This window comes from Pelobates fuscus, chromosome 6 (genome assembly GCF_036172605.1).
Source record: "Pelobates fuscus isolate aPelFus1 chromosome 6, aPelFus1.pri, whole genome shotgun sequence".
NCBI lineage: Eukaryota > Metazoa > Chordata > Amphibia > Anura > Pelobatidae > Pelobates > Pelobates fuscus.
In genome coordinates this window covers 36,650,803-36,669,840 of record NC_086322.1, presented here as the reverse complement: position 1 = coordinate 36,669,840, position 19,038 = coordinate 36,650,803, and the positions used below count along the sequence as shown (strand labels likewise).

The 19,038-nt window shown below is 40.9% G+C and overlaps 25 non-coding genes across 25 annotated transcripts; all 25 read left to right on the top strand.

Annotated features, from left to right (window-relative positions):
• The first annotated feature begins 238 nt into the window (after positions 1-238).
• Positions 239-331, top strand: TRNAI-UAU (transfer RNA isoleucine (anticodon UAU)). Its single transcript is given in 2 exon segments — positions 239-276; positions 296-331. It is a non-coding gene; the product is annotated as a tRNA-Ile (tRNA).
• A 765-nt stretch (positions 332-1,096) lies between these two features.
• Positions 1,097-1,169, top strand: TRNAR-CCU (transfer RNA arginine (anticodon CCU)). The gene has a single exon. It is a non-coding gene; the product is annotated as a tRNA-Arg (tRNA).
• Positions 1,170-1,616: 447 nt separating this feature from the next.
• TRNAI-UAU (transfer RNA isoleucine (anticodon UAU)) lies at positions 1,617-1,709 on the top strand. Its single transcript is given in 2 exon segments — positions 1,617-1,654; positions 1,674-1,709. It is a non-coding gene; the product is annotated as a tRNA-Ile (tRNA).
• Positions 1,710-2,472: 763 nt separating this feature from the next.
• On the top strand, positions 2,473-2,545 carry TRNAR-CCU (transfer RNA arginine (anticodon CCU)). The gene has a single exon. It is a non-coding gene; the product is annotated as a tRNA-Arg (tRNA).
• A 447-nt stretch (positions 2,546-2,992) lies between these two features.
• Positions 2,993-3,085, top strand: TRNAI-UAU (transfer RNA isoleucine (anticodon UAU)). The gene is given in 2 exon segments: positions 2,993-3,030; positions 3,050-3,085. It is a non-coding gene; the product is annotated as a tRNA-Ile (tRNA).
• A 763-nt stretch (positions 3,086-3,848) lies between these two features.
• On the top strand, positions 3,849-3,921 carry TRNAR-CCU (transfer RNA arginine (anticodon CCU)). Its single transcript has one exon. It is a non-coding gene; the product is annotated as a tRNA-Arg (tRNA).
• Positions 3,922-4,368: 447 nt separating this feature from the next.
• TRNAI-UAU (transfer RNA isoleucine (anticodon UAU)) lies at positions 4,369-4,461 on the top strand. The gene is given in 2 exon segments: positions 4,369-4,406; positions 4,426-4,461. It is a non-coding gene; the product is annotated as a tRNA-Ile (tRNA).
• Positions 4,462-5,745: 1,284 nt separating this feature from the next.
• TRNAI-UAU (transfer RNA isoleucine (anticodon UAU)) lies at positions 5,746-5,838 on the top strand. The gene is given in 2 exon segments: positions 5,746-5,783; positions 5,803-5,838. It is a non-coding gene; the product is annotated as a tRNA-Ile (tRNA).
• Positions 5,839-7,121: 1,283 nt separating this feature from the next.
• TRNAI-UAU (transfer RNA isoleucine (anticodon UAU)) lies at positions 7,122-7,214 on the top strand. The gene is given in 2 exon segments: positions 7,122-7,159; positions 7,179-7,214. It is a non-coding gene; the product is annotated as a tRNA-Ile (tRNA).
• A 765-nt stretch (positions 7,215-7,979) lies between these two features.
• TRNAR-CCU (transfer RNA arginine (anticodon CCU)) lies at positions 7,980-8,052 on the top strand. Its single transcript has one exon. It is a non-coding gene; the product is annotated as a tRNA-Arg (tRNA).
• Positions 8,053-8,499: 447 nt separating this feature from the next.
• On the top strand, positions 8,500-8,592 carry TRNAI-UAU (transfer RNA isoleucine (anticodon UAU)). The gene is given in 2 exon segments: positions 8,500-8,537; positions 8,557-8,592. It is a non-coding gene; the product is annotated as a tRNA-Ile (tRNA).
• Positions 8,593-9,523: 931 nt separating this feature from the next.
• On the top strand, positions 9,524-9,596 carry TRNAR-CCU (transfer RNA arginine (anticodon CCU)). The gene has a single exon. It is a non-coding gene; the product is annotated as a tRNA-Arg (tRNA).
• A 447-nt stretch (positions 9,597-10,043) lies between these two features.
• Positions 10,044-10,136, top strand: TRNAI-UAU (transfer RNA isoleucine (anticodon UAU)). The gene is given in 2 exon segments: positions 10,044-10,081; positions 10,101-10,136. It is a non-coding gene; the product is annotated as a tRNA-Ile (tRNA).
• Positions 10,137-10,900: 764 nt separating this feature from the next.
• On the top strand, positions 10,901-10,973 carry TRNAR-CCU (transfer RNA arginine (anticodon CCU)). The gene has a single exon. It is a non-coding gene; the product is annotated as a tRNA-Arg (tRNA).
• A 447-nt stretch (positions 10,974-11,420) lies between these two features.
• Positions 11,421-11,513, top strand: TRNAI-UAU (transfer RNA isoleucine (anticodon UAU)). The gene is given in 2 exon segments: positions 11,421-11,458; positions 11,478-11,513. It is a non-coding gene; the product is annotated as a tRNA-Ile (tRNA).
• Positions 11,514-12,444: 931 nt separating this feature from the next.
• TRNAR-CCU (transfer RNA arginine (anticodon CCU)) lies at positions 12,445-12,517 on the top strand. The gene has a single exon. It is a non-coding gene; the product is annotated as a tRNA-Arg (tRNA).
• A 447-nt stretch (positions 12,518-12,964) lies between these two features.
• Positions 12,965-13,057, top strand: TRNAI-UAU (transfer RNA isoleucine (anticodon UAU)). Its single transcript is given in 2 exon segments — positions 12,965-13,002; positions 13,022-13,057. It is a non-coding gene; the product is annotated as a tRNA-Ile (tRNA).
• Positions 13,058-13,821: 764 nt separating this feature from the next.
• Positions 13,822-13,894, top strand: TRNAR-CCU (transfer RNA arginine (anticodon CCU)). Its single transcript has one exon. It is a non-coding gene; the product is annotated as a tRNA-Arg (tRNA).
• Positions 13,895-14,310: 416 nt separating this feature from the next.
• TRNAI-UAU (transfer RNA isoleucine (anticodon UAU)) lies at positions 14,311-14,403 on the top strand. The gene is given in 2 exon segments: positions 14,311-14,348; positions 14,368-14,403. It is a non-coding gene; the product is annotated as a tRNA-Ile (tRNA).
• A 764-nt stretch (positions 14,404-15,167) lies between these two features.
• On the top strand, positions 15,168-15,240 carry TRNAR-CCU (transfer RNA arginine (anticodon CCU)). The gene has a single exon. It is a non-coding gene; the product is annotated as a tRNA-Arg (tRNA).
• A 447-nt stretch (positions 15,241-15,687) lies between these two features.
• Positions 15,688-15,780, top strand: TRNAI-UAU (transfer RNA isoleucine (anticodon UAU)). Its single transcript is given in 2 exon segments — positions 15,688-15,725; positions 15,745-15,780. It is a non-coding gene; the product is annotated as a tRNA-Ile (tRNA).
• Positions 15,781-16,544: 764 nt separating this feature from the next.
• TRNAR-CCU (transfer RNA arginine (anticodon CCU)) lies at positions 16,545-16,617 on the top strand. Its single transcript has one exon. It is a non-coding gene; the product is annotated as a tRNA-Arg (tRNA).
• Positions 16,618-17,064: 447 nt separating this feature from the next.
• TRNAI-UAU (transfer RNA isoleucine (anticodon UAU)) lies at positions 17,065-17,157 on the top strand. The gene is given in 2 exon segments: positions 17,065-17,102; positions 17,122-17,157. It is a non-coding gene; the product is annotated as a tRNA-Ile (tRNA).
• A 764-nt stretch (positions 17,158-17,921) lies between these two features.
• On the top strand, positions 17,922-17,994 carry TRNAR-CCU (transfer RNA arginine (anticodon CCU)). The gene has a single exon. It is a non-coding gene; the product is annotated as a tRNA-Arg (tRNA).
• A 447-nt stretch (positions 17,995-18,441) lies between these two features.
• On the top strand, positions 18,442-18,534 carry TRNAI-UAU (transfer RNA isoleucine (anticodon UAU)). The gene is given in 2 exon segments: positions 18,442-18,479; positions 18,499-18,534. It is a non-coding gene; the product is annotated as a tRNA-Ile (tRNA).
• The last annotated feature ends 504 nt before the right edge of the window (positions 18,535-19,038 follow it).

The window sequence follows — 19,038 nt, the reverse complement described above, 5'->3', positions numbered from 1 at the left end:
CAATTTAAAGGCCCAAGTGGAAAATTTTCTCCAAGTTACCTACGCCTTCGGTTCAGCTGCGTTGGCCTTGATTTTAACATTCACTTTAAATTCTGGACAATTCTCACTTTAGTGAATATATCTGTACGATTATGAAATTGCCACATGAAACTTGCATTCAACTCATAAGAAGAGACTTGAGAACACTTTGACAGCGCAGGTTTGGGTGAAAACACAGCAGTAGCAGAGCAAGTGACTTGCTCCAGTGGCGCAATCGGTTAGCGCGCGGTACTTATAAGGCAGTATCTGTTGAGCAATGCCGAGGTTGTGAGTTCAAGCCTCACCTGGAGCAGTTTTTGCATTTGCTTTTAATTGGTTTATCTGCAAGGTCCAGCACGGTGTCTGCAACCAGCTCTCAACGCCTCACCAGTCCTACACGATGTATAGGGATTCGATTTTGTCCCTCTGTTTGCCCTTGTTTTTATTTGCTCTTAAATTCATCTTACTATTTTTGTTAGGGATTGCCTTTTTTTTGTAGAAGTGTTATCTTTGGCAATTTTTGTCCAAGGGGCGGAGCTTAAGCAAAGTTCCACTTTGGTTGCTAAGCGGATTTACTGACAATCCATCAGTGAAAAGAATCCAACTAAAGGACAAACTGCATACACCACGGACAGAGGAGAACAAAATAGCTGTGCCCAAATATTGAGAGTCGGCGCAAGGGAGAAAACATGATAAATATAGATCGAGGCAAGTGGTAAGGTGGATAGAAGAAGATACAAGGGGTATAAGGAAAAGAAAATTGAAAAGAAAAATTTGCATGTCGTACTTGTTTTGCCTTTGCAGCCCTCTTGTTCAATGGTTGGAACATTCCATTTTTATGACCTGAGTTTTCTTAAACTGTGCTGCCACCACGATGCGCATCTTTTTTCCGTTTACAAACAAACGAAAACTAAAGAGTTTCACTATCTTAAAGAACCTTGCCTATTGGCTGTGTGACACTGTAGGTGCAAGAGAAATAATATTGTTACAGACACTGAGCTTATTGTGTGTGGATACTAAGACAAGCTTCTGTTTTTTTGGGGTTTTTTTTAACAGTTAAAAGATATTTGCACATCAAGCCCCAGTGGCCTAATGGATAAGGCACTGGCCTCCTAAGCCAGGGATTGTGGGTTCAAGTCCCATCTGGGGTGCACCAGCATGTCTAAGGTGGTTGATCTTGAGCATGGCACTCAAATTTAGCAGACCCCAAATGTACAGTTTTATTCACTGATGAGATGATGTGAGGTTCAATCATGGAGACAAGCAGTTGTGTGAGGTTTAATCATGGATACAAGCAGTTGTGTAAACCCAACAGGGTTATTCACTAAAGTGAAAATGATCAGGAATTCCAAGTGTATTTCAATTTAAAGGCCCAAGTGGAAAATTTTCTCCAAGTTACCTACGCCTTCGGTTCAGCTGCGTTGGCCTTGATTTTAAAATTCACTTTAAATTCTGGACAATTCTCACTTTAGTGAATATATCTGTACGATTATGAAATTGCCACATGAAACTTGCATTCAACTCATAAGAAGAGACTTGAGAACACTTTGACAGCGCAGGTTTGGGTGAAAACACAGCAGTAGCAGAGCAAGCGACTTGCTCCAGTGGCGCAATCGGTTAGCGCGCGGTACTTATAAGGCAGTATCTGTTGAGCAATGCCGAGGTTGTGAGTTCAAGCCTCACCTGGAGCAGTTTTTGCATTTGCTTTTAATTGGTTTATCTGCAAGGTCCAGCACGGTGTCTGCAACCAGCTCTCAACGCCTCACCAGTCCTACACGATGTAAAGGGATTCGATTTTGTCCCTCTGTTTGCCCTTGTTTTTATTTGCTCTTAAATTCATCTTACTATTTTTGTTAGGGATTGCCTTTTTTTGTAGAAGTGTTATCTTTGGCAATTTTTGTCCAAGGGGCGGAGCTTAAGCAAAGTTCCACTTTGGTTGCTAAGCGGATTTACTGACAATCCATCAGTGAAAAGAATCCAACTAAAGGACAAACTGCATACACCACGGACAGAGGAGAACAAAATAACTGTGCCCAAATATTGAGAGTCGGCGCAATGGAGAAAACATGATAAATATAGATCGAGGCAAGTGGTAAGGTGGATAGAAGAAGATACAAGGGGTATAAGGAAAAGAAAATTGAAAAGAAAAATTTGCATGTCGTACTTGTTTTGCCTTTGCAGCCCTCTTGTTCAATGGTTGGAACATTCCATTTTTATGACCTGAGTTTTCTTAAACTGTGCTGCCACCACGATGCGCATCTTTTTTCCGTTTACAAACAAACGAAAACTAAAGAGTTTCACTATCTTAAAGAACCTTGCCTATTGGCTGTGTGACACTGTAGGTGCAAGAGAAATAATATTGTTACAGACACTGAGCTTATTGTGTGTGGATACTAAGACAAGCTTCTGTTTTTTTTGTTTTTTTTTAACAGTTAAAATAAATTTACACATTAAGCCCCAGTGGCCTAATGGATAAGGCACTGGCCTCCTAAGCCAGGGATTGTGGGTTCAAGTCCCATCTGGGGTGCACCAGCATGTCTAAGGTGGTCGATCTTGAGCATGGCACTCAAATGTAGCAAACCCCAAATGTACAGTTTTATTCACTGATGAGATGATGTGAGGTTTAATCATGGAGACAAGCAGTTGTGTGAGGTTTAATCATGGATACAAGCAGTTGTGTAAACCCAACAGGGTTATTCACTAAAGTGAAAATGATCAAGAATTCCAAGTGTATTTCAATTTAAAGGCCCAAGTGGAAAATTTTCTCCAAGTTACCTACGCCTTCGGTTCAGCTGCGTTGGCCTTGATTTTAAAATTCACTTTAAATTCTGGACAATTCTCACTTTAGTGAATATATCTGTACGATTATGAAATTGCCACATGAAACTTGCATTCAACTCATAAGAAGAGACTTGAGAACACTTTGACAGCGCAGGTTTGGGTGAAAACACAGCAGTAGCAGAGCAAGCGACTTGCTCCAGTGGCGCAATCGGTTAGCGCGCGGTACTTATAAGGCAGTATCTGTTGAGCAATGCCGAGGTTGTGAGTTCAAGCCTCACCTGGAGCAGTTTTTGCATTTGCTTTTAATTGGTTTATCTGCAAGGTCCAGCACGGTGTCTGCAACCAGCTCTCAACGCCTCACCAGTCCTACACGATGTAAAGGGATTCGATTTTGTCCCTCTGTTTGCACTTGTTTTTATTTGCTCTTAAATTCATCTTACTATTTTTGTTAGGGATTGCCTTTTTTTGTAGAAGTGTTATCTTTGGCAATTTTTGTCCAAGGGGCGGAGCTTAAGCAAAGTTCCACTTTGGTTGCTAAGCGGATTTACTGACAATCCATCAGTGAAAAGAATCCAACTAAAGGACAAACTGCATACACCACGGACAGAGGAGAACAAAATAACTGTGCCCAAATATTGAGAGTCGGCGCAATGGAGAAAACATGATAAATATAGATCGAGGCAAGTGGTAAGGTGGATAGAAGAAGATACAAGGGGTATAAGGAAAAGAAAATTGAAAAGAAAAATTTGCATGTCGTACTTGTTTTGCCTTTGCAGCCCTCTTGTTCAATGGTTGGAACATTCCATTTTTATGACCTGAGTTTTCTTAAACTGTGCTGCCACCACGATGCGCATCTTTTTTCCGTTTACAAACAAACGAAAACTAAAGAGTTTCACTATCTTAAAGAACCTTGCCTATTGGCTGTGTGACACTGTAGGTGCAAGAGAAATAATATTGTTACAGACACTGAGCTTATTGTGTGTGGATACTAAGACAAGCTTCTGTTTTTTTTGTTTTTTTTTAACAGTTAAAATAAATTTACACATTAAGCCCCAGTGGCCTAATGGATAAGGCACTGGCCTCCTAAGCCAGGGATTGTGGGTTCAAGTCCCATCTGGGGTGCACCAGCATGTCTAAGGTGGTCGATCTTGAGCATGGCACTCAAATGTAGCAAACCCCAAATGTACAGTTTTATTCACTGATGAGATGATGTGAGGTTTAATCATGGAGACAAGCAGTTGTGTGAGGTTTAATCATGGATACAAGCAGTTGTGTAAACCCAACAGGGTTATTCACTAAAGTGAAAATGATCAAGAATTCCAAGTGTATTTCAATTTAAAGGCCCAAGTGGAAAATTTTCTCCAAGTTACCTACGCCTTCGGTTCAGCTGCGTTGGCCTTGATTTTAAAATTCACTTTAAATTCTGGACAATTCTCACTTTAGTGAATATATCTGTACGATTATGAAATTGCCACATGAAACTTGCATTCAACTCATAAGAAGAGACTTGAGAACACTTTGACAGCGCAGGTTTGGGTGAAAACACAGCAGTAGCAGAGCAAGCGACTTGCTCCAGTGGCGCAATCGGTTAGCGCGCGGTACTTATAAGGCAGTATCTGTTGAGCAATGCCGAGGTTGTGAGTTCAAGCCTCACCTGGAGCAGTTTTTGCATTTGCTTTTAATTGGTTTATCTGCAAGGTCCAGCACGGTGTCTGCAACCAGCTCTCAACGCCTCACCAGTCCTACACGATGTAAAGGGATTCGATTTTGTTCCTCTGTTTGCCCTTGTTTTTATTTGCTCTTAAATTCATCTTACTATTTTTGTTAGGGATTGCCTTTTTTTTTGTAGAAGTGTTATCTTTGGCAATTTTTGTCCAAGGGGCGGAGCTTAAGCAAAGTTCCACTTTGGTTGCTAAGCGGATTTACTGACAATCCATCAGTGAAAAGAATCCAACTAAAGGACAAACTGCATACACCACGGACAGAGGAGAACAAAATAGCTGTGCCCAAATATTGAGAGTCGGCGCAATGGAGAAAACATGATAAATATAGATCGAGGCAAGTGGTAAGGTGGATAGAAGAAGATACAAGGGGTATAAGGAAAAGAAAATTGAAAAGAAAAATTTGCATGTCGTACTTGTTTTGCCTTTGCAGCCCTCTTGTTCAATGGTTGGAACATTCCATTTTTATGACCTGAGTTTTCTTAAACTGTGCTGCCACCACGATGCGCATCTTTTTTCCGTTTACAAACAAACGAAAACTAAAGAGTTTCACTATCTTAAAGAACCTTGCCTATTGGCTGTGTGACACTGTAGGTGCAAGAGAAATAATATTGTTACAGACACTGAGCTTATTGTGTGTGGATACTAAGACAAGCTTCTGTTTTTTTTGGTTTTGTTTTAACAGTTAAAAGAAATTTGCACATCAAGCCCCAGTGGCTTAGGATAAGGCACTGGCCTCCTAAGCCAGGGATTGTGGGTTCAAGTCCCATCTGGGGTGCACCAGCATGTCTAAGGTGGTTGATCTTGAGCATGGCACTCAAATTTAGCAGACCCCAAATGTACAGTTTTATTCACTGATGAGATGATGTGAGGTTTAATCATGGAGACAAGCAGTTGTGTGAGGTTTAATCATGGATACAAGCAGTTGTGTAAACCCAACAGGGTTATTCACTAAAGTGAAAATGATCAGGAATTCCAAGTGTATTTCAATTTAAAGGCCCAAGTGGAAAATTTTCTCCAAGTTACCTCCGCCTTCGGTTCAGCTGCGTTGGCCTTGATTTTAAAATTCACTTTAAATTCTGGACAATTCTCACTTTAGTGAATATATCTGTACGATTATGAAATTGCCACATGAAACTTGCATTCAACTCATAAGAAGAGACTTGAGAACACTTTGACAGCGCAGGTTTGGGTGAAAACACAGCAGTAGCAGAGCAAGCGACTTGCTCCAGTGGCGCAATCGGTTAGCGCGCGGTACTTATAAGGCAGTATCTGTTGAGCAATGCCGAGGTTGTGAGTTCAAGCCTCACCTGGAGCAGTTTTTGCATTTGCTTTTAATTGGTTTATCTGCAAGGTCCAGCACGGTGTCTGCAACCAGCTCTCAACGCCTCACCAGTCCTACACGATGTAAAGGGATTCGATTTTGTCCCTCTGTTTGCCCTTGTTTTTATTTGCTCTTAAATTCATCTTACTATTTTTGTTAGGGATTGCCTTTTTTTTGTAGAAGTGTTATCTTTGGCAAATTTTGTCCAAGGGGCGGAGTTTAAGCAAAGTTCCACTTTGGTTGCTAAGCGGATTTACTGACAATCCATCAGTGAAAAGAATCCAACTAAAGGACAAACTGCATACACCACGGACAGAGGAGAACAAAATAGCTGTGCCCAAATATTGAGAGTCGGCGCAAGGGAGAAAACATGATAAATATAGATCGAGGCAAGTGGTAAGGTGGATAGAAGAAGATACAAGGGGTATAAGGAAAAGAAAATTGAAAAGAAAAATTTGCATGTCGTACTTGTTTTGCCTTTGCAGCCCTCTTGTTCAATGGTTGGAACATTCCATTTTTATGACCTGAGTTTTCTTAAACTGTGCTGCCACCACGATGCGCATCTTTTTTCCGTTTACAAACAAACGAAAACTAAAGAGTTTCACTATCTTAAAGAACCTTGCCTATTGGCTGTGTGACACTGTAGGTGCAAGAGAAATAATATTGTTACAGACACTGAGCTTATTGTGTGTGGATACTAAGACAAGCTTCTGTTTTTTTTGGTTTTGTTTTAACAGTTAAAAGAAATTTGCACATCAAGCCCCAGTGGCTTAGGATAAGGCACTGGCCTCCTAAGCCAGGGATTGTGGGTTCAAGTCCCATCTGGGGTGCACCAGCATGTCTAAGGTGGTTGATCTTGAGCATGGCACTCAAATTTAGCAGACCCCAAATGTACAGTTTTATTCACTGATGAGATGATGTGAGGTTTAATCATGGAGACAAGCAGTTGTGTGAGGTTTAATCATGGATACAAGCAGTTGTGTAAACCCAACAGGGTTATTCACTAAAGTGAAAATGATCAGGAATTCCAAGTGTATTTCAATTTAAAGGCCCAAGTGGAAAATTTTCTCCAAGTTACCTCCGCCTTCGGTTCAGCTGCGTTGGCCTTGATTTTAAAATTCACTTTAAATTCTGGACAATTCTCACTTTAGTGAATATATCTGTACGATTATGAAATTGCCACATGAAACTTGCATTCAACTCATAAGAAGAGACTTGAGAACACTTTGACAGCGCAGGTTTGGGTGAAAACACAGCAGTAGCAGAGCAAGCGACTTGCTCCAGTGGCGCAATCGGTTAGCGCGCGGTACTTATAAGGCAGTATCTGTTGAGCAATGCCGAGGTTGTGAGTTCAAGCCTCACCTGGAGCAGTTTTTGCATTTGCTTTTAATTGGTTTATCTGCAAGGTCCAGCACGGTGTCTGCAACCAGCTCTCAACGCCTCACCAGTCCTACACGATGTAAAGGGATTCGATTTTGTCCCTCTGTTTGCCCTTGTTTTTATTTGCTCTTAAATTCATCTTACTATTTTTGTTAGGGATTGCCTTTTTTTTGTAGAAGTGTTATCTTTGGCAAATTTTGTCCAAGGGGCGGAGTTTAAGCAAAGTTCCACTTTGGTTGCTAAGCGGATTTACTGACAATCCATCAGTGAAAAGAATCCAACTAAAGGACAAACTGCATACACCACGGACAGAGGAGAACAAAATAGCTGTGCCCAAATATTGAGAGTCGGCGCAAGGGAGAAAACATGATAAATATAGATCGAGGCAAGTGGTAAGGTGGATAGAAGAAGATACAAGGGGTATAAGGAAAAGAAAATTGAAAAGAAAAATTTGCATGTCGTACTTGTTTTGCCTTTGCAGCCCTCTTGTTCAATGGTTGGAACATTCCATTTTTATGACCTGAGTTTTCTTAAACTGTGCTGCCACCACGATGCGCATCTTTTTTCCGTTTACAAACAAACGAAAACTAAAGAGTTTCACTATCTTAAAGAACCTTGCCTATTGGCTGTGTGACACTGTAGGTGCAAGAGAAATAATATTGTTACAGACACTGAGCTTATTGTGTGTGGATACTAAGACAAGCTTCTGTTTTTTTTGGGTTTTTTTTAACAGTTAAAAGAAATTTACACATCAAGCCCCAGTGGCCTAATGGATAAGGCACTGGCCTCCTAAGCCAGGGATTGTGGGTTCAAGTCCCATCTGGGGTGCACCAGCATGTCTAAGGTGGTTGATCTTGAGCATGGCACTCAAATGTAGCAGACCCCAAATGTACAGTTTTATTCACTGATGAGATGATGTGAGGTTTAATCATGGAGACAAGCAGTTGTGTGAGGTTTAATCATGGATACAAGCAGTTGTGTAAACCCAACAGGGTTATTCACTAAAGTGAAAATGATCAGGAATTCCAAGTGTATTTCAATTTAAAGGCCCAAGTGGAAAATTTTCTCCAAGTTACCTACGCCTTCGGTTCAGCTGCGTTGGCCTTGATTTTAACATTCACTTTAAATTCTGGACAATTCTCACTTTAGTGAATATATCTGTACGATTATGAAATTGCCACATGAAACTTGCATTCAACTCATAAGAAGAGACTTGAGAACACTTTGACAGCGCAGGTTTGGGTGAAAACACAGCAGTAGCAGAGCAAGTGACTTGCTCCAGTGGCGCAATCGGTTAGCGCGCGGTACTTATAAGGCAGTATCTGTTGAGCAATGCCGAGGTTGTGAGTTCAAGCCTCACCTGGAGCAGTTTTTGCATTTGCTTTTAATTGGTTTATCTGCAAGGTCCAGCACGGTGTCTGCAACCAGCTCTCAACGCCTCACCAGTCCTACACGATGTATAGGGATTCGATTTTGTCCCTCTGTTTGCCCTTGTTTTTATTTGCTCTTAAATTCATCTTACTATTTTTGTTAGGGATTGCCTTTTTTTTGTAGAAGTGTTATCTTTGGCAATTTTTGTCCAAGGGGCGGAGCTTAAGCAAAGTTCCACTTTGGTTGCTAAGCGGATTTACTGACAATCCATCAGTGAAAAGAATCCAACTAAAGGACAAACTGCATACACCACGGACAGAGGAGAACAAAATAGCTGTGCCCAAATATTGAGAGTCGGCGCAAGGGAGAAAACATGATAAATATAGATCGAGGCAAGTGGTAAGGTGGATAGAAGAAGATACAAGGGGTATAAGGAAAAGAAAATTGAAAAGAAAAATTTGCATGTCGTACTTGTTTTGCCTTTGCAGCCCTCTTGTTCAATGGTTGGAACATTCCATTTTTATGACCTGAGTTTTCTTAAACTGTGCTGCCACCACGATGCGCATCTTTTTTCCGTTTACAAACAAACGAAAACTAAAGAGTTTCACTATCTTAAAGAACCTTGCCTATTGGCTGTGTGACACTGTAGGTGCAAGAGAAATAATATTGTTACAGACACTGAGCTTATTGTGTGTGGATACTAAGACAAGCTTCTGTTTTTTTGGGGGTTTTTTTAACAGTTAAAACAAACAAACGAAAACTAAAGAGTTTCACTATCTTAAAGAACCTTGCCTATTGGCTGTGTGACACTGTAGGTGCAAGAGAAATAATATTGTTACAGACACTGAGCTTATTGTGTGTGGATACTAAGACAAGCTTCTGTTTTTTTGGGGGTTTTTTTAACAGTTAAAAGAAATTTACACATCAAGCCCCAGTGGCCTAATGGATAAGGCACTGGCCTCCTAAGCCAGGGATTGTGGGTTCAAGTCCCATCTGGGGTGCACCAGCATGTCTAAGGTGGTTGATCTTGAGCATGGCACTCAAATTTAGCAGACCCCAAATGTACAGTTTTATTCACTGATGAGATGATGTGAGGTTCAATCATGGAGACAAGCAGTTGTGTGAGGTTTAATCATGGATACAAGCAGTTGTGTAAACCCAACAGGGTTATTCACTAAAGTGAAAATGATCAGGAATTCCAAGTGTATTTCAATTTAAAGGCCCAAGTGGAAAATTTTCTCCAAGTTACCTACGCCTTCGGTTCAGCTGCGTTGGCCTTGATTTTAAAATTCACTTTAAATTCTGGACAATTCTCACTTTAGTGAATATATCTGTACGATTATGAAATTGCCACATGAAACTTGCATTCAACTCATAAGAAGAGACTTGAGAACACTTTGACAGCGCAGGTTTGGGTGAAAACACAGCAGTAGCAGAGCAAGCGACTTGCTCCAGTGGCGCAATCGGTTAGCGCGCGGTACTTATAAGGCAGTATCTGTTGAGCAATGCCGAGGTTGTGAGTTCAAGCCTCACCTGGAGCAGTTTTTGCATTTGCTTTTAATTGGTTTATCTGCAAGGTCCAGCACGGTGTCTGCAACCAGCTCTCAACGCCTCACCAGTCCTACACGATGTAAAGGGATTCGATTTTGTCCCTCTGTTTGCCCTTGTTTTTATTTGCTCTTAAATTCATCTTACTATTTTTGTTAGGGATTGCCTTTTTTTGTAGAAGTGTTATCTTTGGCAATTTTTGTCCAAGGGGCGGAGCTTAAGCAAAGTTCCACTTTGGTTGCTAAGCGGATTTACTGACAATCCATCAGTGAAAAGAATCCAACTAAAGGACAAACTGCATACACCACGGACAGAGGAGAACAAAATAGCTGTGCCCAAATATTGAGAGTCGGCGCAAGGGAGAAAACATGATAAATATAGATCGAGGCAAGTGGTAAGGTGGATAGAAGAAGATACAAGGGGTATAAGGAAAAGAAAATTGAAAAGAAAAATTTGCATGTCGTACTTGTTTTGCCTTTGCAGCCCTCTTGTTCAATGGTTGGAACATTCCATTTTTATGACCTGAGTTTTCTTAAACTGTGCTGCCACCACGATGCGCATCTTTTTTCCGTTTACAAACAAACGAAAACTAAAGAGTTTCACTATCTTAAAGAACCTTGCCTATTGGCTGTGTGACACTGTAGGTGCAAGAGAAATAATATTGTTACAGACACTGAGCTTATTGTGTGTGGATACTAAGACAAGCTTCTGTTTTTTTTGGGTTTTTTTTAACAGTTAAAAGAAATTTACACATCAAGCCCCAGTGGCCTAATGGATAAGGCACTGGCCTCCTAAGCCAGGGATTGTGGGTTCAAGTCCCATCTGGGGTGCACCAGCATGTCTAAGGTGGTTGATCTTGAGCATGGCACTCAAATGTAGCAGACCCCAAATGTACAGTTTTATTCACTGATGAGATGATGTGAGGTTTAATCATGGAGACAAGCAGTTGTGTGAGGTTTAATCATGGATACAAGCAGTTGTGTAAACCCAACAGGGTTATTCACTAAAGTGAAAATGATCAGGAATTCCAAGTGTATTTCAATTTAAAGGCCCAAGTGGAAAATTTTCTCCAAGTTACCTACGCCTTCGGTTCAGCTGCGTTGGCCTTGATTTTAACATTCACTTTAAATTCTGGACAATTCTCACTTTAGTGAATATATCTGTACGATTATGAAATTGCCACATGAAACTTGCATTCAACTCATAAGAAGAGACTTGAGAACACTTTGACAGCGCAGGTTTGGGTGAAAACACAGCAGTAGCAGAGCAAGTGACTTGCTCCAGTGGCGCAATCGGTTAGCGCGCGGTACTTATAAGGCAGTATCTGTTGAGCAATGCCGAGGTTGTGAGTTCAAGCCTCACCTGGAGCAGTTTTTGCATTTGCTTTTAATTGGTTTATCTGCAAGGTCCAGCACGGTGTCTGCAACCAGCTCTCAACGCCTCACCAGTCCTACACGATGTATAGGGATTCGATTTTGTCCCTCTGTTTGCCCTTGTTTTTATTTGCTCTTAAATTCATCTTACTATTTTTGTTAGGGATTGCCTTTTTTTTGTAGAAGTGTTATCTTTGGCAATTTTTGTCCAAGGGGCGGAGCTTAAGCAAAGTTCCACTTTGGTTGCTAAGCGGATTTACTGACAATCCATCAGTGAAAAGAATCCAACTAAAGGACAAACTGCATACACCACGGACAGAGGAGAACAAAATAGCTGTGCCCAAATATTGAGAGTCGGCGCAAGGGAGAAAACATGATAAATATAGATCGAGGCAAGTGGTAAGGTGGATAGAAGAAGATACAAGGGGTATAAGGAAAAGAAAATTGAAAAGAAAAATTTGCATGTCGTACTTGTTTTGCCTTTGCAGCCCTCTTGTTCAATGGTTGGAACATTCCATTTTTATGACCTGAGTTTTCTTAAACTGTGCTGCCACCACGATGCGCATCTTTTTTCCGTTTACAAACAAACGAAAACTAAAGAGTTTCACTATCTTAAAGAACCTTGCCTATTGGCTGTGTGACACTGTAGGTGCAAGAGAAATAATATTGTTACAGACACTGAGCTTATTGTGTGTGGATACTAAGACAAGCTTCTGTTTTTTTTGGGGTTTTTTTAACAGTTAAAACAAACAAACGAAAACTAAAGAGTTTCACTATCTTAAAGAACCTTGCCTATTGGCTGTGTGACACTGTAGGTGCAAGAGAAATAATATTGTTACAGACACTGAGCTTATTGTGTGTGGATACTAAGACAAGCTTCTGTTTTTTTGGGGGTTTTTTTAACAGTTAAAAGAAATTTACACATCAAGCCCCAGTGGCCTAATGGATAAGGCACTGGCCTCCTAAGCCAGGGATTGTGGGTTCAAGTCCCATCTGGGGTGCACCAGCATGTCTAAGGTGGTTGATCTTGAGCATGGCACTCAAATTTAGCAGACCCCAAATGTACAGTTTTATTCACTGATGAGATGATGTGAGGTTCAATCATGGAGACAAGCAGTTGTGTGAGGTTTAATCATGGATACAAGCAGTTGTGTAAACCCAACAGGGTTATTCACTAAAGTGAAAATGATCAGGAATTCCAAGTGTATTTCAATTTAAAGGCCCAAGTGGAAAATTTTCTCCAAGTTACCTACGCCTTCGGTTCAGCTGCGTTGGCCTTGATTTTAAAATTCACTTTAAATTCTGGACAATTCTCACTTTAGTGAATATATCTGTACGATTATGAAATTGCCACATGAAACTTGCATTCAACTCATAAGAAGAGACTTGAGAACACTTTGACAGCGCAGGTTTGGGTGAAAACACAGCAGTAGCAGAGCAAGCGACTTGCTCCAGTGGCGCAATCGGTTAGCGCGCGGTACTTATAAGGCAGTATCTGTTGAGCAATGCCGAGGTTGTGAGTTCAAGCCTCACCTGGAGCAGTTTTTGCATTTGCTTTTAATTGGTTTATCTGCAAGGTCCAGCACGGTGTCTGCAACCAGCTCTCAACGCCTCACCAGTCCTACACGATGTAAAGGGATTCGATTTTGTCCCTCTGTTTGCCCTTGTTTTTATTTGCTCTTAAATTCATCTTACTATTTTTGTTAGGGATTGCCTTTTTTTTGTAGAAGTGTTATCTTTGGCAATTTTTGTCCAAGGGGCGGAGCTTAAGCAAAGTTCCACTTTGGTTGCTAAGCGGATTTACTGACAATCCATCAGTGAAAAGAATCCAACTAAAGGACAAACTGCATACACCACGGACAGAGGAGAACAAAATAGCTGTGCCCAAATATTGAGAGTCGGCGCAAGGGAGAAAACATGATAAATATAGATCGAGGCAAGTGGTAAGGTGGATAGAAGAAGATACAAGGGGTATAAGGAAAAGAAAATTGAAAAGAAAAATTTGCATGTCGTACTTGTTTTGCCTTTGCAGCCCTCTTGTTCAATGGTTGGAACATTCCATTTTTATGACCTGAGTTTTCTTAAACTGTGCTGCCACCACGATGCGCATCTTTTTTCCGTTTACAAACAAACGAAAACTAAAGAGTTTCACTATCTTAAAGAACCTTGCCTATTGGCTGTGTGACACTGTAGGTGCAAGAGAAATAATATTGTTACAGACACTGAGCTTATTGTGTGTGGATACTAAGACAAGCTTCTGTTTTTTTTGTTTTTTTTTAACAGTTAAAAAAAATTTACACATTAAGCCCCAGTGGCCTAATGGATAAGGCACTGGCCTCCTAAGCCAGGGATTGTGGGTTCAAGTCCCATCTGGGGTGCACCAGCATGTCTAAGGTGGTTGATCTTGAGCATGGCACTCAAATGTAGCAGACCCCAAATGTACAGTTTTATTCACTGATGAGATGATGTGAGGTTTAATCATGGATACAAGCAGTTGTGTAAACCCAACAGGGTTATTCACTAAAGTGAAAATGATCAGGAATTCCAAGTGTATTTCAATTTAAAGGCCCAAGTGGAAAATTTTCTCCAAGTTACCTACGCCTTCGGTTCAGCTGCGTTGGACTTGATTTTAAAATTCACTTTAAATTCTGGACAATTCTCACTTTAGTGAATATATCTGTACGATTATGAAATTGCCACATGAAACTTGCATTCAACTCATAAGAAGAGACTTGAGAACACTTTGACAGCGCAGGTTTGGGTGAAAACACAGCAGTAGCAGAGCAAGCGACTTGCTCCAGTGGCGCAATCGGTTAGCGCGCGGTACTTATAAGGCAGTATCTGTTGAGCAATGCCGAGGTTGTGAGTTCAAGCCTCACCTGGAGCAGTTTTTGCATTTGCTTTTAATTGGTTTATCTGCAAGGTCCAGCACGGTGTCTGCAACCAGCTCTCAACGCCTCACCAGTCCTACACGATGTAAAGGGATTCGATTTTGTCCCTCTGTTTGCCCTTGTTTTTATTTGCTCTTAAATTCATCTTACTATTTTTGATAGGGATTGCCTTTTTTTTGTAGAAGTGTTATCTTTGGCAATTTTTGTCCAAGGGGCGGAGCTTAAGCAAAGTTCCACTTTGGTTGCTAAGCGGATTTACTGACAATCCATCAGTGAAAAGAATCCAACTAAAGGACAAACTGCATACACCACGGACAGAGGAGAACAAAATAGCTGTGCCCAAATATTGAGAGTCGGCGCAAGGGAGAAAACATGATAAATATAGATCGAGGCAAGTGGTAAGGTGGATAGAAGAAGATACAAGGGGTATAAGGAAAAGAAAATTGAAAAGAAAAATTTGCATGTCGTACTTGTTTTGCCTTTGCAGCCCTCTTGTTCAATGGTTGGAACATTCCATTTTTATGACCTGAGTTTTCTTAAACTGTGCTGCCACCACGATGCGCATCTTTTTTCCGTTTACAAACAAACGAAAACTAAAGAGTTTCACTATCTTAAAGAACCTTGCCTATTGGCTGTGTGACACTGTAGGTGCAAGAGAAATAATATTGTTACAGACACTGAGCTTATTGTGTGTGGATACTAAGACAAGCTTCTGTTTTTTTTGGGTTTTTTTAACAGTTAAAAAAAATTTACACATTAAGCCCCAGTGGCCTAATGGATAAGGCACTGGCCTCCTAAGCCAGGGATTGTGGGTTCAAGTCCCATCTGGGGTGCACCAGCTTGTCTAAGGTGGTTGATCTTGAGCATGGCACTCAAATTTAGCAGACCCCAAATGTACAGTTTTATTCACTGATGAGATGATGTGAGGTTTAATCATGGAGACAAGCAGTTGTGTGAGGTTTAATCATGGATACAAGCAGTTGTGTAAACCCAACAGGGTTATTCACTAAAGTGAAAATGATCAGGAATTCCAAGTGTATTTCAATTTAAAGGCCCAAGTGGAAAATTTTCTCCAAGTTACCTACGCCTTCGGTTCAGCTGCGTTGGCCTTGATTTTAAAATTCACTTTAAATTCTGGACAATTCTCACTTTAGTGAATATATCTGTACGATTATGAAATTGCCACATGAAACTTGCATTCAACTCATAAGAAGAGACTTGAGAACACTTTGACAGCGCAGGTTTGGGTGAAAACACAGCAGTAGCAGAGCAAGCGACTTGCTCCAGTGGCGCAATCGGTTAGCGCGCGGTACTTATAAGGCAGTATCTGTTGAGCAATGCCGAGGTTGTGAGTTCAAGCCTCACCTGGAGCAGTTTTTGCATTTGCTTTTAATTGGTTTATCTGCAAGGTCCAGCACGGTGTCTGCAACCAGCTCTCAACGCCTCACCAGTCCTACACGATGTAAAGGGATTCGATTTTGTCCCTCTGTTTGCCCTTGTTTTTATTTGCTCTTAAATTCATCTTACTATTTTTGTTAGGGATTGCCTTTTTTTTGTAGAAGTGTTATCTTTGGCAATTTTTGTCCAAGGGGCGGAGCTTAAGCAAAGTTCCACTTTGGTTGCTAAGCGGATTTACTGACAATCCATCAGTGAAAAGAATCCAACTAAAGGACAAACTGCATACACCACGGACAGAGGAGAACAAAATAGCTGTGCCCAAATATTGAGAGTCGGCGCAAGGGAGAAAACATGATAAATATAGATCGAGGCAAGTGGTAAGGTGGATAGAAGAAGATACAAGGGGTATAAGGAAAAGAAAATTGAAAAGAAAAATTTGCATGTCGTACTTGTTTTGCCTTTGCAGCCCTCTTGTTCAATGGTTGGAACATTCCATTTTTATGACCTGAGTTTTCTTAAACTGTGCTGCCACCACGATGCGCATCTTTTTTCCGTTTACAAACAAACGAAAACTAAAGAGTTTCACTATCTTAAAGAACCTTGCCTATTGGCTGTGTGACACTGTAGGTGCAAGAGAAATAATATTGTTACAGACACTGAGCTTATTGTGTGTGGATACTAAGACAAGCTTCTGTTTTTTTTGGTTTTTTTTAACAGTTAAAAAAAATTTACACATTAAGCCCCAGTGGCCTAATGGATAAGGCACTGGCCTCCTAAGCCAGGGATTGTGGGTTCAAGTCCCATCTGGGGTGCACCAGCATGTCTAAGGTGGTTGATCTTGAGCATGGCACTCAAATGTAGCAGACCCCAAATGTACAGTTTTATTCACTGATGAGATGATGTGAGGTTTAATCATGGAGACAAGCAGTTGTGTGAGGTTTAATCATGGATACAAGCAGTTGTGTAAACCCAACAGGGTTATTCACTAAAGTGAAAATGATCAGGAATTCCAAGTGTATTTCAATTTAAAGGCCCAAGTGGAAAATTTTCTCCAAGTTACCTACGCCTTCGGTTCAGCTGCGTTGGCCTTGATTTTAAAATTCACTTTAAATTCTGGACAATTCTCACTTTAGTGAATATATCTGTACGATTATGAAATTGCCACATGAAACTTGCATTCAACTCATAAGAAGAGACTTGAGAACACTTTGACAGCGCAGGTTTGGGTGAAAACACAGCAGTAGCAGAGCAAGCGGCTTGCTCCAGTGGCGCAATCGGTTAGCGCGCGGTACTTATAAGGCAGTATCTGTTGAGCAATGCCGAGGTTGTGAGTTCAAGCCTCACCTGGAGCAGTTTTTGCATTTGCTTTTAATTGGTTTATCTGCAAGGTCCAGCACGGTGTCTGCAACCAGCTCTCAACGCCTCACCAGTCCTACACGATGTAAAGGGATTCGATTTTGTCCCTCTGTTTGCCCTTGTTTTTATTTGCTCTTAAATTCATCTTACTATTTTTGTTAGGGATTGCCTTTTTTTTGTAGAAGTGTTATCTTTGGCAATTTTTGTCCAAGGGGCGGAGCTTAAGCAAAGTTCCACTTTGGTTGCTAAGCGGATTTACTGACAATCCATCAGTGAAAAGAATCCAACTAAAGGACAAACTGCATACACCACGGACAGAGGAGAACAAAATAGCTGTGCCCAAATATTGAGAGTCGGCGCAAGGGAGAAAACATGATAAATATAGATCGAGGCAAGTGGTAAGGTGGATAGAAGAAGATACAAGGGGTATAAGGAAAAGAAAATTGAAAAGAAAAATTTGCATGTCGTACTTGTTTTGCCTTTGCAGCCCTCTTGTTCAATGGTTGGAACATTCCATTTTTATGACCTGAGTTTTCTTAAACTGTGCTGCCACCACGATGCGCATCTTTTTTCCGTTTACAAACAAACGAAAACTAAAGAGTTTCACTATCTTAAAGAACCTTGCCTATTGGCTGTGTGACACTGTAGGTGCAAGAGAAATAATATTGTTACAGACACTGAGCTTATTGTGTGTGGATACTAAGACAAGCTTCTGTTTTTTTTGGTTTTTTTTAACAGTTAAAAAAAATTTACACATTAAGCCCCAGTGGCCTAATGGATAAGGCACTGGCCTCCTAAGCCAGGGATTGTGGGTTCAAGTCCCATCTGGGGTGCACCAGCTTGTCTAAGGTGGTTGATCTTGAGCATGGCACTCAAATTTAGCAGACCCCAAATGTACAGTTTTATTCACTGATGAGATGATGTGAGGTTTAATCATGGAGACAAGCAGTTGTGTGAGGTTTAATCATGGATACAAGCAGTTGTGTAAACCCAACAGGGTTATTCACTAAAGTGAAAATGATCAGGAATTCCAAGTGTATTTCAATTTAAAGGCCCAAGTGGAAAATTTTCTCCAAGTTACCTACGCCTTCGGTTCAGCTGCGTTGGCCTTGATTTTAAAATTCACTTTAAATTCTGGACAATTCTCACTTTAGTGAATATATCTGTACGATTATGAAATTGCCACATAAAACTTGCATTCAACTCATAAGAAGAGACTTGAGAACACTTTGACAGCGCAGGTTTGGGTGAAAACACAGCAGTAGCAGAGCAAGCGACTTGCTCCAGTGGCGCAATCGGTTAGCGCGTGGTACTTATAAGGCAGTATCTGTTGAGCAATGCCGAGGTTGTGAGTTCAAGCCTCACCTGGAGCAGTTTTTGCATTTGCTTTTAATTGGTTTATCTGCAAGGTCCAGCACGGTGTCTGCAACCAGCTCTCAACGCCTCACCAGTCCTACACGATGTAAAGGGATTCGATTTTGTCCCTCTGTTTGCCCTTGTTTTTATTTGCTCTTAAATTCATCTTACTATTTTTGTTAGGGATTGCCTTTTTTTTGTAGAAGTGTTATCTTTGGCAATTTTTGTCCAAGGGGCGGAGCTTAAGCAAAGTTCCACTTTGGTTGCTAAGCGGATTTACTGACAATCCATCAGTGAAAAGAATCCAACTAAAGGACAAACTGCATACACCACGGACAGAGGAGAACAAAATAGCTGTGCCCAAATATTGAGAGTCGGCGCAAGGGAGAAAACATGATAAATATAGATCGAGGCAAGTGGTAAGGTGGATAGAAGAAGATACAAGGGGTATAAGGAAAAGAAAATTGAAAAGAAAAATTTGCATGTCGTACTTGTTTTGCCTTTGCAGCCCTCTTGTTCAA